We start from the raw sequence: 20,814 nt of genomic DNA, 5'->3' as shown, positions 1-20,814 counted from the left end.
AAAAGCTTGTGCTCTCTTCTCTTTTTATCGCCGTTTTTCCTGATCTATTTCAGACATACAAAAACTGTACAGAGGAAAATGAGAATCTAGGTACCCATCTGTCAATTTAAGGAAGAGAAAATTATAAATAAGTTGGACCCCTAATTATATTTGCCAGTCTCTTTTGCCTCTTTTCCTCCTGAATTTGTATTTTTCATTCCCATTTGTATCTTTACATGTTTACTACATATATATGTCTCTAAGCAATATTTAGTGTTATTGCTAATTTTTTACTCATCTTTATAGACACATATGTATAGGTATATATGCATATATACACCTACACATATGTATATATTTAAATACATATGTGCATATTTATATACCGATCTATGTGTATAAATATATGTATATCTGTATATATATGATGAGATACATGTATATGCATATACTCTATTTATGCCTGATGATGTTCAGAAAAATTCATCTGAATGATCTGAGCAAGGATTGCTGTGACTTTATCAAAAGCCTTTTTGATATCAGTGAAGATGATCATATGATACTTCTTAAATTTTATAATGTTATGGGTTTTATTCACTGCTTTTCTAATATTCAACCATCTTTGATTTTGTGAAATCTCCCTATTATGGTGCTGATATATTATTTTTAAATCTGCTTTTGGATTTTAATTGCTAAATTTGAGTGATTTGTTTTTAATTCAATTTATTTAGACTAAGAAAATATTCACCCATATTCACCCATTTCTCCCATTTCCCACCCTCCATCTCTGGCAACCATCAATCTGTTCTCTAGATCTATGAGCTTGGTGTTTGTTTGTTTGTTTAAACTTCCATGTATAAGAGAGACCATATGGTATTTGTCTTTTTCTGATTTATTTCACTTTTTGATGGCTGAATAATATTGTATATATATACTACAATTTCTTTATCTATCCATGGATGAACGCTTAGGTTATTTCCGCATTTTGGCCGTGATAAGTAATGCTGCAATGGACACAGAGGTGTAATACACAAAAACCATACTGTTTTGATCTATTCTTCCCCCTCACTGCCTTTGGTCAGAATTAGGTGTCCAAGATGATTAGACATTTATGGAACAAACATTTAAGTTTAGGCAGCAGTCTTCTTTTCTTCTGTGGTGGGTTTCTTTTCTGCAGGCTTCTCTTCTCAGTAGCTGCATTTTTTTTTCCCACCAGAGGCTTCTTCTGCTCCTTCACGCCAACAGCCTCCTTTCCTGTCTTCCCTATCACAGGCTTCTTGCCTGGAACCCTTCTCATCTGAGTTGGCTTCCAGTGCTGCTGCTGCCTTATCCATCTGGAGTTTATAATTCTTGCTCCAGGAAAGAATGGTTATTCCGGCTCCTGGTCTTGGCATATGGGTTTAGCTTCAATACGATTCACGGGGTTTTGTATGGATTCCACTTTAGGACTCTACCATGTGTGGTGCTCAGAGGGCTCTTTGGATCTCTGAGCTTTTCCACAGATCATCTCACCTGCGGGAAGCACTTTTTGGTCCGAAGGCAAAAACGTCCCACATGCTCTCCAGGGGCCAAGTTTTCAAGTGTTCAGTTTGCTTCCATTAAGGAGAGTCATTCCAAGGATGTTTCTGAAGGCCTTCACGGTACTGTTGTCCTCATTACAAAGGAGGCAGGGTCTCTCCTGTGCTGTATAGGACACATTTGGCCCTTGCCAGCTCTCAGATTTGCTGAGAGGCATAGACCTTCTTGATACCACTCCAAGCGTTCAGTTTCCTAAGAAGCAAATCAGGCTCCTTGGCCTTCTTGTAGCTTTGTAGCTTTGAGTTTTATCTCTGACCACCAAAACAAGTTCAGGCATTTTCTCAATTTGCTGACCTTTAGACATGCCCAACGCTGGTAAGGCCAAAGGTGGCCTGGGCGGAGCACGTGGCCTATCGCTTCTGTTGTTGTGTTCACTATGCGTTGCCTATGGTGTCGGGTCTTGGTTGGTGCAAACATGCAGCCCCTTGACACATATTTTCAAAACCACCCTGGCAAGAACTGTGAGTCTCACTGACTCGAACTCTAGAAATCTGAGCCCCAAGACTCAGGATTCGTTTGCTGACATGCTAATTCACTGATAGCACAGTGAATTCACTGTTAGTCTATTGTCATGCTAATTCATTGATAGTCTATTGTTTTTGCACAAGTTGGTGTGAACAAAGTTTACAATACCTGGTCAATTGGGAGTCTTGAACACAGCAGGCAAAGTGACATTTTTGCCAGAAGATTCCCTCTTTTTGAAGTACACTGATACCAGTGGGCAGGCACATGCCATGGCAGGGAGAGAAAGCCATGCTCCTCTCAAGCTCACTGGCTTCCAGAGGAAAAACTATTTTGATCTCTTCATTTTTTTTTTTTCAGACTAATGTTCTTGTTTTCTTTAGATGAATATCCAGAAGTGGAATTGTTGATCACATGGTAGTTCTATGCTGATCACAAGTTTTGAGGAACCTCCATATTGTTTTCCACAGTGGCTGAACCACTTTGCATTCCCACCAACAGTGCATTAAGGCTTCCCTTTTCTCCATATCATCACCAACAATTATTACGTCTAGTCTTTTGGATAAAGGCCATTCAAACAGGTGTCTGGTGATACTTCACTGTGGTTTCGATCTGCATTTCTCTGTTTAAGGACATAGAGCATCTTTTCATGTACCTGTTGTCCATCGGTATGGCTTCTTTAGAAAAATGTCTGTTCAGTTCTTCTCGTTTTTAACTGGACTTTTTTTTGCTATTGAGTTGTATGTGTTCTCTCTATATTTTGGATATAAGCCTCTTCACAGATATATGATTTGCAAATATTTTCTCCCATTCAGTAGGTCCTCTTCATTTTGTTGATGGTTTCTTTTGTTGTGCAAAATCTTTATAGTTTGATGTAGTCTCTCTTGTTTATTTTTGCTTCTGTTGCTTTGTTTTTGGTGTCAGATTAAAAAAATCATCCCCAAGATCTATGTCAGTTTCTTACCACCTGTGTTTTCTTCAAGGAGTTTTATGGTCTTAGGTCTTACATTCAAGTTTTCAATCCATTTTGAGTTCACTTTTGTGTATGTTGTTGATAGTGGCCCAATTTCATTCTTTTGCATGTGGATGTCCAATATCCCCAACACCATTTATTGAAGAGACTGTCCTTCCCCATTGCATATTCTTGGCTTCTCCATTGTAGGTTAATGAACTATTTCTGTGTGGATTTATTTCTGGACTCTGTATTCTGTTTTCAATGTGTCTATTTTTATGCCAATACCGTACTGTTTTGATTACTACATCTTTTTAATATAGTTTGAAACCAGGAAGCATGATGCCTTCAGCTGTGCCCTTCTTAAGATTGCTTTGGCTGTTTGGAGTTTTTTGTGGTTCCATACAAACTTTTAGGATTGTTTTTTCTTTTTCTGTGAAAAAGGTCTTTGGAATTTTGGTAGCAATTGCACTGAATTATAGACCTCTTTGGGTAGTATGAATGTTTTTAACAATATTAATTCTTCCAATCCATGAGAATGGAATACCTTTCTATTCGTTTTTGTCATTTGCAATTTCTTTCATCAATGTTTTATAGTTTTCAGTGTATAGGCCTTTCATCTCCTTGGTTAAATTTATTCCTAGGTATTTTATTCTTTCTGATGAGATTGTAAATGGGTTTTCTTAATGTCTTTTTCTGATAAGTTGTTGTTAGCTTGTAGAAAAAAACCAACTTTTCATGTGTTGGTTTTGTATCCTGAAATTTTACTAAATTTTTTAGTTTTAACAAGGTTTTGATGGAATGTTTAGGTTTTCTATATATAGTATCATGTTGTCTGCAAATAGTGACAATTTTACTTTTTCTTTTCCAATTTTGATGTCTTTTCTTTCTTTCTTTCTTCCTTTTTCTTTTTTTCCTAATTGCTGTGGCTAGGACTCTCACTACGATGTTGAATAAAATGGTAAGAGTGGGCATCCTTGTCTTATGCCTGATCCAATGTTGAATGTGATGTAAACTGTAGGCCTGTCATAAATGGCCTTTAATATGTTGAGATATATTTTCTCTATACTAGCTTTGTTGAGAGTTTTTATCATAAACAGATGTTGAATTTTGTTGAATGCTTTTTCTGCATTTATTGAGATGGTCATATAATTTTTATTGTCCATTTTGTTAATGTGGTATATCACATTGACTCATTTGCAAATGTTGAACCATTCTTGTGTCCCTGGAATAAATCCCACTTGATCATGGCATATAATCCTTTTAATGTATTATTGAATATGATTTGCTAACATTTGGGGTTTTTGAATCTATGTCACCAGGGTTATTGGCTTTTAATTTTCTTTTCTCATGACAACTTTGTTGGTTTTGGTAACAGCATAATGCTGGATTTGTAAATGAGTTTGGTAGAGTTTCCTCCTTTTCTATTTTTTCTGTTAAATCTAAACTAACTTTAAGACTTATACACTAATATTTATTTATTTATTTATAGTTTACTTATTTATTTGACAGAGAGGATAGCGAGAGAGACACACACACACACACACACACACACACACAGAAAACACAAGCAGGGGGAGTGGGGGTGAGAGAATCAGGCTTCCCACTGAGCAGGGAGCCTGATGCAGGTCTCGATCCCAGGACCCTGGAATCATGACAAGAGCTGAAGGCAGACTTAACGACCAAGTCACCTAGGTGCTCCTATGCACAGATATTTAGAAGTAATATTGATCAGAGCCAATAATCCAGGTCAACGACTAACTTCCTTCCTTCCTTCCTCTCTCCCTCTCTCCTTCCTTCCTGCCTTTCTTTCTTTCTTTCTCTCTCTCTTTCTTTTTTTCTTCCTCTACTTAGTTTTTTCTTTGGGTTTTCCTGGACTTTGCAGTTCATTTGAATGCAAACTCTAAACCAGAATAAAGGCACATTTGGTGAATAAATTGTTTGTGTCCCTTCTTTTACAAGCACCTTCAAGTATCAGTTTTCTGTACCAGTATCATTTAATTTCCTACATTACGCAGGCCAAGAACTTGTCTTGTATCCTCATATATTTTTTAAGATCCAAGGTTCATGGTTACTTAACTAAGTTCAGTGTGTAAACATGTTTGTTATAAACAACATGGATCTGGCATCCCCCAGACCAAGTGATCTGAGAGGCACCACCAAGATGGTAGCTGCAGTGTTTTTTATTTTTATTTTTATTTTTTTAAAGATTTTATTTATTTATTTGACAGACAGAGATCACAAGTAGGCAGAGAGGCAGGCAGAGAGAGAGGGGGAAGTAGGTTCTCTGCTAAGCAGAGAGCCCAATGCGGGGCTTGGTGTCCCAGGACCCTGGGATCATGACCTGAACTGAAGACAGAGGTTTTAACACACTCGGCCATCCAGGCGCCCCTAGCTGCAGTGTTTTTTATAACGGAACATACTAATTCTTCTGACATATTCTACTGGTCACACCAAGAGACCAACTCTAGTATAATTTGGGAGGGGATCACACAAGGGTGTTAATACTGTGAGGTGGGAATCATTAGGTGCCACTGTAGAAGCTGGCTGCCAGGTACATACCCACATTTAAATTCTATTGAATCTAGTCTGTACTGATGGTTCATGACAGCAGTGTATTCACAGAACCCTAGATAATATCTGACAAATAGTAAGCTACTAATAATTTTTAATAATTGGCTAATTTTATTTTATCATAGATATGGGTTTTAGGTTTTTCTAGGAGGATCTATAGAAGAAGGATATTTCAGCTGCCATAATTTAGTAAAGAGAAGTTAAAGGCATGCCTAATTACTGTGTATATGTGAATCTTGGGCATTACTTCAAAATTTTATTCCTCAAAGAGGAATGTTCAAGAGAATGGGCATTTAAAATTGTGATCCAGTTTTTACTGTTAGATGTATTGTTATTTTGAAGTTATTTAGGGTACGTTATAGGATAAAATATTAAGTAAATAAGTTAATGGTTTAGGAATAAAAGTTTCCATAGAGAGGAAAACAAATATAAGATATTAAAACACTTTGTGATTTTAAATGAGCTAGAAATATCAGTGAGCACTTGTGAGTCTACCCATTCATCTAACCAAATAAAAGATTCTACACTTGATCTTAGCCAAAAGGCCGAGAAGCAATAACCAAATAAAAGATTCTATTAATTTCCCTAATCTTATAAAAGAAACAATGACAATCTAGCAGAAATGAGTACCCCACAATACTATTTTTCACTAAAAGGAACAAAAGCTCCTTGGAGATATGGCTGATTCTAAATCTGAAACAGAAAAATTTTAAGATTAGCCTGGGACGTCTTGCCCCAGAAAGCAGGAAAGCTATCAAATTTTAATGTGCTCATATTAAAAGGATATATGGCACAGCTTGCAGGAGGTCCCACTGACCAGATAGGGCAGATAAGGCAACTCAAACATCAAAAAGATTTAATATGTTGGCTAACTGAACATACAAAAATAATAATAATATGCAAAAGAAAGGAAAAGAGAAAAAAGGAAACAAGAAAGGAAAAAAAAAACTAATGAGGTACTATATGTTGACTAACTGAACATAATAAAAAAAAATAAATAACCTCTTAAAAAAAGATTTAAACAGGGTATATAAGAAAATTATGAGTCCATGGTGAGACAAAAAATTAAAATAGAACAACAATACCAAACAAAACACACTAGCCCCAACATACTGATTCTCAATGGAGTTTTCTAAGAAATCAACTCATTACTCTGACAACTAATAAAAAATCAAATATTTATTCTGCCTGAATAATAGTTGACCATAGAATGATCTTTTTTTTTCCCCATTAAATTCCAACTGACATAAATATCCTTTTTAGTTTCAGGTGTAAATCACAGTGATTTGATATTTTATAAATATTTTATAAATGAATGCGAGAAAAAAATCACCCAACTGAGCAATAGGCCAAAGACCCTAAGAGACACCTCACCAAAGAAGAGATCAGATGGCAAATAAGCATATGAGAAGAGGCTCCACATTATGTCATCAGGGAAATGCAAATTAAAACAACTAGATACCACTAACCATCTATGAGAATGGCCAAAATCCGGAACACTGATACCACCAAATGCTGGTGAGGATGGGGAGCAACAAGAAATCTCATTCACTGTTGGTAGAATATACAATGATATGGCCACTTGAAAGACAGGTTGGTGGCTTCTTATAAAACTAAACATACTTTTGTCATATGACCCAGCAATCATGCTTCTTGATATTTTCCCAAATGAACTGAAACCTTATGTCCATTCAAAAACCCGCACATAGAAGGTTATAGCAGCTTTACTCATAATTTCCAAAGTTTGGAAAAAAGACTCTGGAGCATCCAGACAGTGGAAACTATTCAGCACTAAAAAGAAATAAACCTTCAAGCCATGAAAAGATGTGGAGGAGAGGTAAATGTTTATTACTAAGTGAAAAAAGCCAATCCGAAAAAGCTGGATTCTGTACGACTCTAACTATACGACCTTCTGGAAAAGCCAAAACCATGAATCCAGTAAAAATTTCACTGGTGTCCAGGGGTAGGGGTGGTAGTAGGGATGAACAGGTAGAATGAAGAGGATTTTTAGGACAGTGAAACTACTCTATGTGATACTATAACGATGAATACATGTTTGGGATTTTTTGTTGTTTTTGATACACATTATTATATATTTGTTCAAGCCCATACAATATAAAACACCAGGAGTGACTCCTAATGTAAACTATGGACTCTGGGTGATTATCATGTTTCAAAAGGTAGGTTTACCAATGGTAACAAATGTATCACTCTGTGGGGGTTGCTGATAATGGGAGATAGGATATGCGTGTGTGTAGGCAGGGGTATACATATATATCTATACATTGTGCTGTGAACCTAAAAGTGCCCTTAAGAAATAAAGTCTTAATAAATTAAAAAAATGTTAAGAGGTCTGTGATTTGGGTCAACATAATAGCACACTTGGCAATTATGAGTAAAAATGAACTGGCACCTAGAGATATGGTCTGAGGTATTACACAGACAGAAGGAAAATTAATGATATTCTTGCCTTCTTGGTCATGAGCTAGTTCAGAAAATGTGGTAAGGCCTGTGGATTCAGCCTTGGTGTAGACATGATCACCAAAAAGGTAACTCTGTTTTCCCTGGAATGATCTGAGAGAGCCCAAGTACCACATGGGTCCTAGCCCAGTGCATTTGTTTTTCCTCCATTTATTTGATCCAGGCTCAAGAGAGATTATTTGCCTGATTTGGTTTACACCTTTGTTTTCCCTATGAAATTTAAAAAAAAAAAAAAAAAGATTTTATTTATTTATTTAACAGAGAGAGAGAGAGAGATTGGAAGTAGGCAGAGAGGCAGGCGGTGGTGCGGGGGGAAACAGGCTCCCCACTGAGCAGAGATTCCCCATGTGGGGCTTGATCCCAGGACCCTGAGATCATGACCTGAGCCAAAGGCAGAGGCTTAACCCACTGAGCCACCCAGATGCCCCTCCCCATGAAATTTTTTAAGCATACAAGGTGAGGGAACATGTCTTATTCAGGCTTGTCAATCACTATTTCCTGAAGCAAAGAATTTTTCAGAGCAAAGACAAGAAAAAGTCACTTGGACTCACATATTACAGGCCTAAAAGAAGCCAGGTCACCTGCCTATTTATTATAAAAGTGGAATTAATGCCAATTTGCAAGCTTATAGATATGAAGACAGCCGCCAAGTCCCAATGTGAATAGCGTTTGTGGAATTACATAGTTACAGAAAAAATCAATCTCCTGAAACATTCTCTCAGCAATAACAATGATAACCCTATTCTGTTTCTTTTGCTAATCTGAGTTATTGACTGGGTGGAGGTGGGAGGTGAGAAGCAGCTAGCTGTTCACATGGGTGGTATACAAGATAATCTTAAAGATTCTCTGCCCCAAATTATGTTCACTCTTTTCTGTTTCTTATGCTTGCAAATCCTAGATTTTTAATACTAAGAAAGAACTTGATTGAATATGGAATAAAACAAAAAGTGATCTGTTTCCAAACTGATAATAACTTGGCCTCTATGCTCTTGCTACCTCCCTGCTGTCTATGTTTTCTTGTCAGCTGCATACCCCGGCAGAAAAGACCGACTTCCTAGATAACAGAGGGTTCTCTCGAAATGGGAGGACCTGGATTTCCTGGCTGAAAACTCCAAACAAACTCTTAAGATCCATGTAACATAATTAAATTCTTGGCGGTGCAGAACTGATCAACAGGGCCAATCCAGGAGCAGTGACAGCTCTGGGGACAGCATAAAAAAGCTGTGCGTCTTTGGAAGGAGGAAAGTAGACAGACGCGTTTTCTTCCAGTTTGGAAACTGCAGATATTCTATTTTTCTTCCTTTAAATAACTAATCCTGGGATTTGGGGGCAGATGATTTTATCCAAACTTCAATTCATAAAATTTCTTGTATGTCTAAGCAGTTTCTGCATTTGACTTGCATTTGACTTAAGAGGTACATGCCATAAAAATCAACAGAATATTTTCTTTAGAATATTAGGAACATACAGAAATCTCAGTAGAGATATTGCTGTATCAAATATGTTTTGATAAATAACACATTTCAAAGTTTTGTATTTTATTCATCCAAGATTTTAACAAAAAATAATCTGAAGAGGCTAGTGACATGAAGGGATCCTCTAGGAGGAAAGAATATCTATCCCTAGTTTTCAATTGCAGACTGAACATCTATGCAAAGATCAACCATGAAAGGATATGAACAAAGGTTTGGGCAATTAAAATGTTACCAGTTACAGCACAGAAGGGATAAGAAATCTGCTTTTCTCTTTTTGGGCAATTGCATTTTAACTATTAGAAAACAAAATAATCCAATGAACATCTGTCAGGACTATGTTGAATAGTCCTTTAGAATGTTTTTATGTTTAATTAAAGGTTTGTTTTCATATTACCCTGAGCACTATTCATTGGGGGTACAGACAGAAGAAAGGGACTAAACATATTAATATAATTAATATCTAATCAATAGATACTAATTGATATGTAGGAAAATTGAACATATCAGTTGAGCCTATTTATGGCATGAACTAATTTAAAAACCAACAAGCTTTGGAATGTCATAAAGAAAACAAAAGCAAAATGTAGTCTCCCTTTTTACCGCAATTTTGGCAAATGTAGTAAATGAGCATAGAGATATAAAAAATATATAATCCAGGGATTATTAGTCACTTTACAAAAAAAAGGCTTTTATGTTAAGAAAGTATTTTTATAGGAATTATTTCTGTAAGTATTAATATATAACTCATTTTATAATTATTTTATATATTACTACATTTAAAGGATGCTAGTAGCTGCTCACCATGAGACATTTTTGTGTTGAACCAGGAGACAATTTATAAAAAATTCTTGAGTGATGCTTAGTTTAATCCTCATGTGTCTATTTCTTTCAGTGGGAGTGATGATACCAAAACAACAACATCGACTGTCAAAAGTACCATTTTTCCAAATATGTCACATAAATCATTAATATGAGTTGATTTTATGATGAAAGACTGCAGGTCAATTTTAAGTATAAGAAAATAAGTATGGCCAAGTATTATAAAACAGACATGAAACGTCTCACTAACATGCTTTATTATTTTAAATTCCTTTTCTGTACTTTTTGCTACCCGTATGCCTACTTTTTCCTGTTTCCGCCATACCTGTCTACCCTCCCCCTTGTTTCCTCCACTCTCATTCCTTGCTGTCTACAGTGGTGCCCAGTGTCTGCGGTGTATGTCTTTGGAAGGGGGAAGGTAGATAGACATGTTTTCTTCCAGTTTGGAAACTGCAGATGTTCTATCTATAAATGTCACACAGTGACATTTCCAACACCGCTTGGTTCTCTGTTAGCATATATTATTGTATTTAGATATTAGTAAATTAGCATATTTAAGTATATTACATTATAGCAAAATGGACTACGGAACTGCTAGGCTCTCCAATTCACTGGGCACATCAAAAGGCTTATTTATCTATGACACAAGCAGCTATAGCCACATTTTAATTTACTTGTCTTTATTTGCTCTAAAGAACATTTCTCAGAGTTTGACTTTATTTTCAGAGGATCACTCTGAACACTGATTTCAAACTCTGAAAAATAAGCCCTTTCAATATTTCTCTGAAAAATAAGCCCTTCCAATTATTCATCTGATGAATAATTACTAATGAATAATTACTAATAATTACTAATCAGTAGATAAGGTGGATAAAGTGGTTCTCATGACTTCTAGTCAGGATCCAGCTACGACACATCTGAGAGTTCGATTTGGTAAATACACAAAGAAAGCATGGGGAATAGTGTTTAAAGTAGAAAGGATTCAAAATAAAAGAAAAAGGAAACGTTCTAGAGGAAACAGGCCTTAATATAGTGCCTTTTCCTGTCCACAAAACCAGCTCTGTCACAATCTAGCAGGTGTAGCCATGGCTGATTTTTCCCTGTCTGCTGTGTTACAGTCTCTGGTGATTGGAGGCTTAGCCCAGGGCATGTTCGAACACCACCGATGGGTGAGAACGGTCAAATAACACAACTGTCACAGATCTGGCAGAGGTAGGTTTCCAGATTCCAAAGGTGCTGGCCACTTGTGACGCCCCTGTAAAAACAGCCTTTCATGTTTATATTGAGGCCGTTTACCTAAAAGACTTTGGAAGCATAGCTAATGCCATCATCCCCCAGGTAGGACATGGATCAGGTGTTTGGAGAGTTATTTACTTAGGAACTTTTGGACTGATTTGAATTAGATTGTTTAAAAAGTAGGTACAGAATGTTAATAATGAAAGTTATATCACTTATTTATAGATGGAACCAAATATGGAGGTAAAACAATAAATGAGGTTAATTTTTTTCAATCTCTGAGTGAGGACATACAGAAAATATTACGTAGACATCTTTTCTTTTACTTTAACCAATTAAACAAATCGATGTTTATGACTCTGCCCACAGCTCCGAGTATTGATTGCCTCACATCCCAAGACGTCAGTTTCTTGCTCACCCTGTTCTCTCTTCTCCTTGGTCAAGTTTACACGGCCTCAACTGAGTTAACAAATGTCTATTTATATAAAAAGACTGTGGATAACCTCCCACTGTTCATTTTCTGCTCTACCGTTGCTGTAGTTTTCCTTTGTGTGTTCTATTCATTTACCAGTTCAGAACGTCAGAAAGGTAGAAGAGGTATCTGTAGATTTACTTGTGTTTTGAGAAAACGTTATTTGGTCAGGTGATTTCCAAGTCTAACCACAACATCCCTTTGTGTGTCAGCAAAGGAACCGCATCCACAATACTAGAACTCTACAGTTCTTTGCCTTAAAAGACTCCAAGAGATAAGAATGCAGTCCAGGTCTATTTATTTATGAGTAATCTGACCAGTTTAAGTGATCAAAATCATACAACTTGTTAGCAACACTAGTAAACCAAAGCGCCAGGCTTCTAGTTCCCCTTGTCCACTGTTACCTGTTTGTTCAAATATATGTGACATTCACTGCACTTAAAGTATAGATATGGATGCTACTGGAGAAGTTTTCAAACAAAATCAAATTCACGTCCAATTGTTTTTTTGTTTTTTGTGTTTTTTTTTTGTCATGAACATCAATAGCAATTGAGCTTATAGATAAAGGAACACTTCACAGTATTTTCTTACAACTATTTTTTTTAAGAAGGGAAAGATTTTATTAGATGATCTCTATTGTTCCTTCTAGTTTTAATAGCCTTGGAATTCATAAATCATCCTAGAATGCATAGGTATGCAGCAAATGGCAAGAGGCATGCCTTTGTAAATTCAAAATGTTGTGATAGTGCACATTTACGGCTGAAAACATGGAATAAGAATAACCATCACAGCTGAAATGAGTATTTATTCTCCCTTTAATGTTGTTATATCTCATACTCTCCTGCCCCACTATTTTCCCATTTCATTCTGCATCAGTCCACTTACTGTGCTCTGTCTATAAATGCAGTGTGGTGGAATCAAAAGAGAATGAGCTTTGGCATATGATAGAAATAATATTTGAATCCAGGCTATGTGACCTTGAACTACACACTCAATCATTTTCTGAGTCTCAGTGTCTTCCACTGTATAATATAATTAGATTACACAAATATAAGTCTGTGGATGTGGTTATGAGGATCAGTGATCTTAAGTGGAATTTGGTTAGCACAGTGTTGTGATCTGATACTGAAAATAACCAGATTCTTCTTATTTTTATAAACAAGTATTCTGCGGATTTAAAGGGTGGGGGAAGGAGGAGGCGGCCAAACACCCAGCTATGTCCCTTCAAACATTTTATTGTAAAACTCACTTTTCTCTTTGTTCTCATAATACTCAGCTCTGCGAAATGCAAGGGACAAAAATAGTTCATTGCTATTTTAAAAATTCACTTCAAGCACAGTTTTACTTTGGTTGACTCTAACATTAGTGCTTACAGTCTCAGTTACAATGGTGTCTGCCTGCCTAGCTAAATATCTTAAGGCATATTTCTTATCTCTATGTTGCTTACACCTTATATGATCAATGAGTTCTCATTGGTTTCAGATGAAAGCATAATGGGACAAAATGTTGGCTTTAGTTAATAACGTGTTATTGTGGTTAGTTAAAATGAAAGCCTAATATCAAGATACACCAAGTAGAGAACAGAAAAGAAATTAGGGAGAAAGTAAAATATGAAAGAAAATTTATTTCTAAGCCAAACAGCAGAGTATGCTTGATATCCCTGAATTGAAAGCAGGTGAAGAGAAGGAAAAGACTATAAAAATTGTAAAAGATGTGGTTCCCTAGGAAAAAAAATATTAATATGTCTTTCACGGCTCCCATTTTCTAAGATTAAAGTGACTGCACTGAATGCATTTTTTAAAATGCATTCATTTTTTAAAAAATGAATGCATTTCTTAAAAAATGATTTTACTAGCAGTTGTAGTAATTTATGTTCATTGTAAAAATTTCAGGCTATGTGGAGAAACAAAGGGGAGAAAACTAAAGTTTTCCCCTGAGATAACCACTGTTAACTTCTGGTATCCTTTCATCTGTTCTTTTTTTAATGTATAATCCATATATAATCTTATTTCTTACAAAATATGGATGTTAGTATGCAAACAGCTTAAAACACTTCTGGTATGGTTTTTTTTATATATGCAAAAAGGAGAAAGACTGTATAATGAATAGCCATGTGCCATTGACAGTTATCAAGATATGGCCATCTTGCTTTATCTCTACCTTCTGTTATTTGTAGTCTTGAATTATTTTAAAGCAAATCCAGATGATCTATCATTTCATCCATAAACACTTCAATATTTAACTTTAGAAGATAAGAACTCTTGCACAAAACAAAACAATATCAATCACTAACAAAGTAACCACAGTTTCTTCATGATCTTCAAGGAGCCACATTATAATTGTTTTTTAATCTGGCTACTTTTGACAATATCATGGTTATCCTTTATTCACAATAAAAGAGTCTATTGCATAGAAATGGTGACCTAATTTGTATTGACAAAACTAAGTATGTGAGTACTCATTTCCCAATATTTCACCTGAAATGGGAGCTTATCATTCTTTTCTTTTTTAAGATTTTTAAATTAATTGATTAATTGATTTTAGAAAGAGAGAGAGAGAGAGAGAGAGTGTGTGTGTGTGTGTGTGTGTGTGTGTGTGTGTGTGCCAGCTGGGAGAGGGGTAAAGGGGGAGAAACAGAGGGGAGGAGCAAAGCAGGAGGGAAAGGGAGAACGAATCTCAAGCAGACTCCACCCTGGGTGCAGAGCCTAAGGCAGGGTTGGATCTCACCACCCTGAGATCATGACCCGAGTGGAAACCAAGAGTCAGATGCTTAACTGACTATGCCACTCAGGTGCCCCGGATCTTACCATTCTTGTAATCATTGTCAATTTGTTAGATTAAAAATGTAAGCATTTTGTCCATATGTTTATTATCCACTTATGCTTTTATGAATTGCTTATTCATGCTTTTGCTTCATTCCTATTGAAGTTTTGTTTTTTCTCACTGGTTTGTAAGAATTCTTCACAAGGGGGCGCCTGGGTGGCTCAGTGGGTTAAAGCCTCTGCCTTGGGCTCAGGTCATGATCCCAGGGTCCTGGGATTGAGCCTCCCATTGGGCTCTCTACTCAGCGGGGAGCCTGCTTCCTTTTCTCTCTCTCTCTCTCTCTCTCTGCCTGCCTCTCTGCCTACTTGTGATCTCTGTCTGTCAAATAAATAAATAAAATCTTTAAAAAAAAAAAAAGAATTCTTCACAAGCCTGTAGATGTCCTCAGATTGTTCATACTGCCATAATTTTACCTTGTTTTTTATTTATTTACTAAACTGGAACACTGGAGAGAAACAATATGGACATGTGGATTATTTGTAGTACAGGTAAACATTTATTTTTCCAGGTACCTTTCAAGCCTAGTTACAATGCCCCCTTCCCTGTTTCACATTTTGTCATATATTGCAAATGTTGCAAATATCTTCTCATTGTCATTTATTTTTCTCCTTTGTTTACAGCAATTCTTTTCTGTAGTAAAATTTCCTTACCTCAAGATAAACATAAATAGTACTAATTTTCTTCCTATATTTTTATTATTTCATTTTCTATTTTAAAATCTTAACCTCAAATTATTGTAATATGAGGCATGAATTTATTACAAATTTACCTTCATCCCAAATTGCTAATTGCTCCACTGCATTTGAATAGACCATTTTTTGCCCAATGATTCTATATGCCTTCTTTGTCATCTAGGTTACACATTGAATAATTTGAAAATATACATTATACGTTTAAAAATATATGTGTGTGAGGTGTGTGTGTGTGTGTGTGTGTGTGTGTGTGTGTGTGAAAGAGAGAGAGAGAGAGAGATAAAAGCAGGGACCTAAAAAAATCAGGTAAGTTTTAAATGAAAGTAGAAAAAAGGCAGTCTATATAGGGGTAGTTCTTCACTGGCATCCAGGAAATAAGAGGAAACTCTAAATATTTTTTGGAGAATAAATAATAAAAAATTGTGCAAATGAAATAAAATGATACCCGTGAATTGCAAAGTTTTCCCATTTTAGGTTTGCTGAGGACTTACGAGAGAATAAAACTAGCTTTTCCCAAGGTTACCTCTGGGTAATCCTTATACTCTACCTTTTACTTATTTAACATTTTTTTAGTCCCACTATGTGCCAGCCATTTTGCTAGGAGCTGGTTATACAAAAAAGAATATGATTGAGTTCCTGCCCTTAAGGAAATCATAGTTTCATTGACTGCACTTTTTTATATTTTGTTGTAATTACCTGTTAAGGGGCCTACATCTCTTCCCAGACTATGAGCTTCTGCAGAACAGCTTTCATGGTTTATTCATATCCTAATCCCCGGTGTTTAGAATAATTCCTGACACACAGTAGCTGCTGATCAATGAATATTTGTTGAATTCCCTGGGCGCAGAATCCCATTATCTCCAGGGTCATTTACACCCATACTCATCTGCCAGGGGGAGATAAGCATTTATTGTTGCAAATGAGTGACTTTTTCTTCCATGCTTAGGCCATCCCACACAACTTTGTCTCCTACAAATCCAACTCTCTGTCCTTCACCCATCCCTTCTCTCTCTTACACCAGGGCTGCCTTGTTTCCATTACATCAATGGTTTCCAACTCCCCAGCCTTTTTCCTCTGAGGCTTTCTCAGGCTGGGCGTGTTCCTCCATGGAAAGTCTGTAGTCTTCTCACAGTGGCCTGCTCTGTGGTACACTCTTCTCTTCTTTTGTCTTCCAGTGACTTCCTTCCTTCATCCTTTTAAGTCTATGGTGGTGGCTGACTGGCCGCTAATAGCCCTGGGATTCCTGATAATCTTTTGTGGTTTCAATATATGCCCCACCCACTCCTTCTGGGATAATCTTTTTGTAAATAAAACTTCTCCACATTACATTCTTTTAAGTGTCTCATCTATTTCTTTTCAATATTTTATTATTTTTTATTATCATTACTACTGCTTTTCCTGGGGAGTATGTGCATGTTGGGGTAGGTGGGGAAAGACAGGTAGGTTGTGCACACACAAGAAAGCAGTTTTCTGTTTGAAGATAGCTGATAGCTTGAAAAGTAGTTCCAGAGGTTGAAGTACACTTGGACTGAAGGAATCAGTGAAAAGAAGAGAGGTAAAACTTGAATACCTCTAAAAATAAATGGGCTCAGAATGTGCAGGGATCAGTTGGTGAGTGACACTGAGCCATGTTATTTATTTATTTATTTATTATTTATTATTTTTAAAGATTTTCTTTATTTATTTGACAGACAGAGGTCACAAGTAGGCAGAGAGGCAGGCAGAAAGAGAGGAAGGGAAGCAGACTCCCCGCTGATCAGAGAGCCAGATGTGGGGCTCCATCCCAGGACCCTGGGATCATGACCTGGGCTGAAGGCAGAGGCTTTAACCCACTGAGCCACCCAGGTGCCCCTTAATTATTTTTTATTATCTTATCCCAACATTAACTATGCCTATCCCAGGCCACTCAGTGTTTTTTTGTTTTTTGTTTTTGTTTTTTTTGTTTTTGTTTCCTGATAAGTTACCAAGAAAACCTACAAGCCATTACTTATCTAAAGGTGATACTGCCCATCCCGAACAAAGAATTCTATTCTACATATATTAGTTGAGTTACAAAAACCCTGTCAAGCTTCATAGGATCACAGTCCAAAACTATCAGGAAGAATTACTAAAGGTCTCCAAGAGGATATAATGTACTGATCTTTTATTTTCTCTGATTCTTATGGTGCATTGAGTAGTGTTCATTTTCTTCAAAAGCACAGACTCAAAGGGGATAAATTATACCCTGTTGCTTTTGGTCACTTGACTCACAATTCTGGTGGATCATTCAGTGAAGGCTTGCTACTGTGTTTATCATACATTATAGATAAGGGGATATGGAGATAAAAATATCGTAGACATTTATACTTATTTCATTTATTCTTCTAATCAACAAGCTTTTATGAGAACTAATTAAATAATAGATGTCATGATAGTTAGGCACTGAGGAATTCTAATGAATAAGACACATTTCATTTTTCTCAAGGTCCTTAAGCAAAGATTGATGGGCTCTGAAAATGAATTTCATTAAAGGTAAAGGCACTTTCCCTTTCTGTTACAAAGATATAGGAAGAACTACTTTACCTTCCTTGTGAGCTTTTCTGAGTGACTGTCATGGGAGTAGTTCAAGGACCTGGTGGAGATTTTATCCAAATCTGTGTGTGGTTCCTGGTGTTTTTGGTGGTGATGGATTTGTATGAATTAACCTCCTCTACATTCTGAGACTTTCCTTTCTGCAAGAATATTTTTATAACGTATAACAGTTGCAAAACTCATCTCTAGTGTTGCAAGTTCAGACAAGATAAACTGCAGGTTTGATTTTTGTTTTGGTTGAAGGAAGATCTATATCACAGAAAGCCCATAAACGGGCAGAGCAGAGGAAGGCATGAGACTTTTTTGGTGTCGAAGCTGTTCAAGTAACTGCAATAGGTCCTTGTTGTCACTCACCCCGACATCTTGATATTGAAGTGATTTTTCCATACAGTAGATGTATTTATTTGAAGCCTTAGTACTTACTATTTCATGATTCCCCACTTAATAAACTTTAGTAGGAAGATGTCATGTGCTCGGAAACTAGTAACTCTCACTTTTAAGTTATTATTTAATTCATGACTTTGCTATTACTCTTGTCTCCTTGCATTTCCTCATGGCACTCCGTTTCATTAATAATAGAAAAGTCTCTAGTTTTAACACACTTCATTTTTATGCACTAAAGTCCTTTCTGCTGGCATTTGCTGATATTCTTCCCGAGCTGCTTCTATTTATAATGATACCACTGTGCTTTGAAACAATATATTTTTTAAGAAACGAGAAAGGAAGGTTTTAATAAATTCTGTATTAGGAGGTATCTTTAGTCTTTATGCAGCTTCTGAAAACCAAATAATAGATTTTCAGTAAATTTCATTTTGTAGTACATGTAGGTTGCTCTCAATAGAAGAGCACTGGCTCTCTCAAGGAGTTATGTCCTCTGTGTTCTGTCACTTAGAGCTTGGACCAGGCCCTACAACTGTGCAGTGCTAACCCAGCACAGATTCCTATGCTCTGCAAATAAAGAGTGAGTAAATATGAATAAGAAGGAGCCTCGGGCTATAATTGTGAATGAAAGCAAGAAAGTAATACTGACTCTCAGGAGAAAATATAGTAAGAGCTTTAAGATTTAAAATTCAAATGAACAGTTGTTTGTCCATTTTATGAGAAGCAAAAGTATCTCCTTTTGCCCTCTTACCCAAAACAGTCCTATTTTGCATGTTGAGAGCTCAGAGTACTTACAGAATGATGTAAAGCACATTTAAAAATTAATTGACTTTTTCTTAAAGTCTGTATTATCTTTCCTGTGAAGCTCAGGTATGTGTATCAGAAAATTAGATTAATTACAGAATTTTTAAAAAAGATTATTTATTTATTTATTTGACAGACAGAGATTATAAGTAGGCAGAGAGGCAGGCAGGGGTGGGGTGCAGAGCAGTGAGCCTAATGCGGGGTTCGATCCCAGGACCCCAGGATCACGGCCTGAGCCGAAGGCAGAGGTTTAACCCACTGAGCCACCCAAATTTTCTTATTTTATTTTATATACTACAGAATCATTCTCTTATTGAAAATATTGAAGATAGTCCGGAATATAGAATATCCACCCAAGGGAGATATGTTAAAGTACACTGGCCTGAGTATCAGATCAATGCCTTTCATCTTAAAGACTTCATAGAAGGGAATACACTCTCCTTGCCATGCGTGATGCTGGAACTGCTATTTAACTCACATAAGGATTCAAGCGGTGTAATAGGATTATGCACATACAAAAAAAAAAAAATCAGCTTTGTTAGGTTTTCTATTTTATAAATGTTAGGAATAAGTAAAATGTCAAGCATTTGTTAAAAAGCTATCCTTAAATTTAAGTATTTTCAATAATATTAAATATTATCAATTAAAGCCTAAATGTCACTCAAAAGCAGCAGGCAAATCTTGTTTTTAAGGAGAGGGAGACAAAGCTTTTCTTTTTTTTTTTTTTTCAATCTGGTTCTTAAATTAACTTGGCTCCAGAAATCAAACTGTTTTAAACCATTATAAATAATTAACCAAAAACAATGTTCTATATTTTTGAAGGTACACATTTTTTTTTTCTCCCCAAAGCACTAGCTTTAATTTCAGGAGAGTAATCTTTAAAGGGAGAAGCCAAATGCATCTTTAAAAAGCTAAAGATATGATTTCCTCTCTCTCATTAATATGTTCTTGGCATTGAAAAACACATCTTATTTAAATAACTTCTTACTAATGGCCTCCACAGAACTCCCATTTATCTACATTCTTTCCGTATGTCTCTGTCAATTCAATGCTTATTTACTATACGAGTCGGCTTTTATTTACAAAGCCAGAAATTTTTTAATGTAAGAAATATGTTTATCTTTGAGAATTTAGAATTTGGATTGCACTTTTCATTTTTCTTACAGGATTGCCTTACTTTTCCATTTTAAGGAAAAAGCTTTTTAGAAATTGGAAAGATATTATTTTGTGATAAAATGAATGACTGCTGTAATCTAATGGTCCAGATTTTACTAGCTAGTGACTATAAGATAAGATCATGCTTTCTTTTAATTCCCTAGTGCTTGTAGCTTGAGCACCTACCAACCTGATCACTGGAATTAAGATTTCTTTACTTGCGAGAGATTTTCCCAAGTCCTGCCTCACATCTGCTCAGAAGCAGGTGGCCTCCTCATTACGCTGCTGTCTTTGCTGTTTGCCCTGCTCGAGAGACCACTAAACATATGGCTCAGCTCTCCTGTCCTCCAAGACTGACAG

General features: G+C 36.2%; 3 pseudogenes; 1 reads left to right on the top strand and 2 right to left on the bottom strand.

Moving 5' to 3' along the window:
- Positions 1–1,109: 1,109 nt before the first annotated feature.
- Positions 1,110–2,317, bottom strand: LOC132027972 (large ribosomal subunit protein uL4-like; annotated as a pseudogene).
- Positions 2,318–5,944: 3,627 nt separating this feature from the next.
- LOC132028886 (U2 spliceosomal RNA) lies at positions 5,945–6,102 on the bottom strand (annotated as a pseudogene).
- A 5,303-nt stretch (positions 6,103–11,405) lies between these two features.
- Positions 11,406–20,814, top strand: part of LOC132027591 (glutathione S-transferase P-like) — a 29,028-nt pseudogene continuing 19,619 nt past the window's right edge.

This window comes from Mustela nigripes, chromosome 12, assembly GCF_022355385.1.
Source record: "Mustela nigripes isolate SB6536 chromosome 12, MUSNIG.SB6536, whole genome shotgun sequence".
NCBI lineage: Eukaryota > Metazoa > Chordata > Mammalia > Carnivora > Mustelidae > Mustela > Mustela nigripes.
Note: the sequence above shows the minus strand (reverse complement) of the source record. Positions and strands in the feature narration are given on the sequence as shown.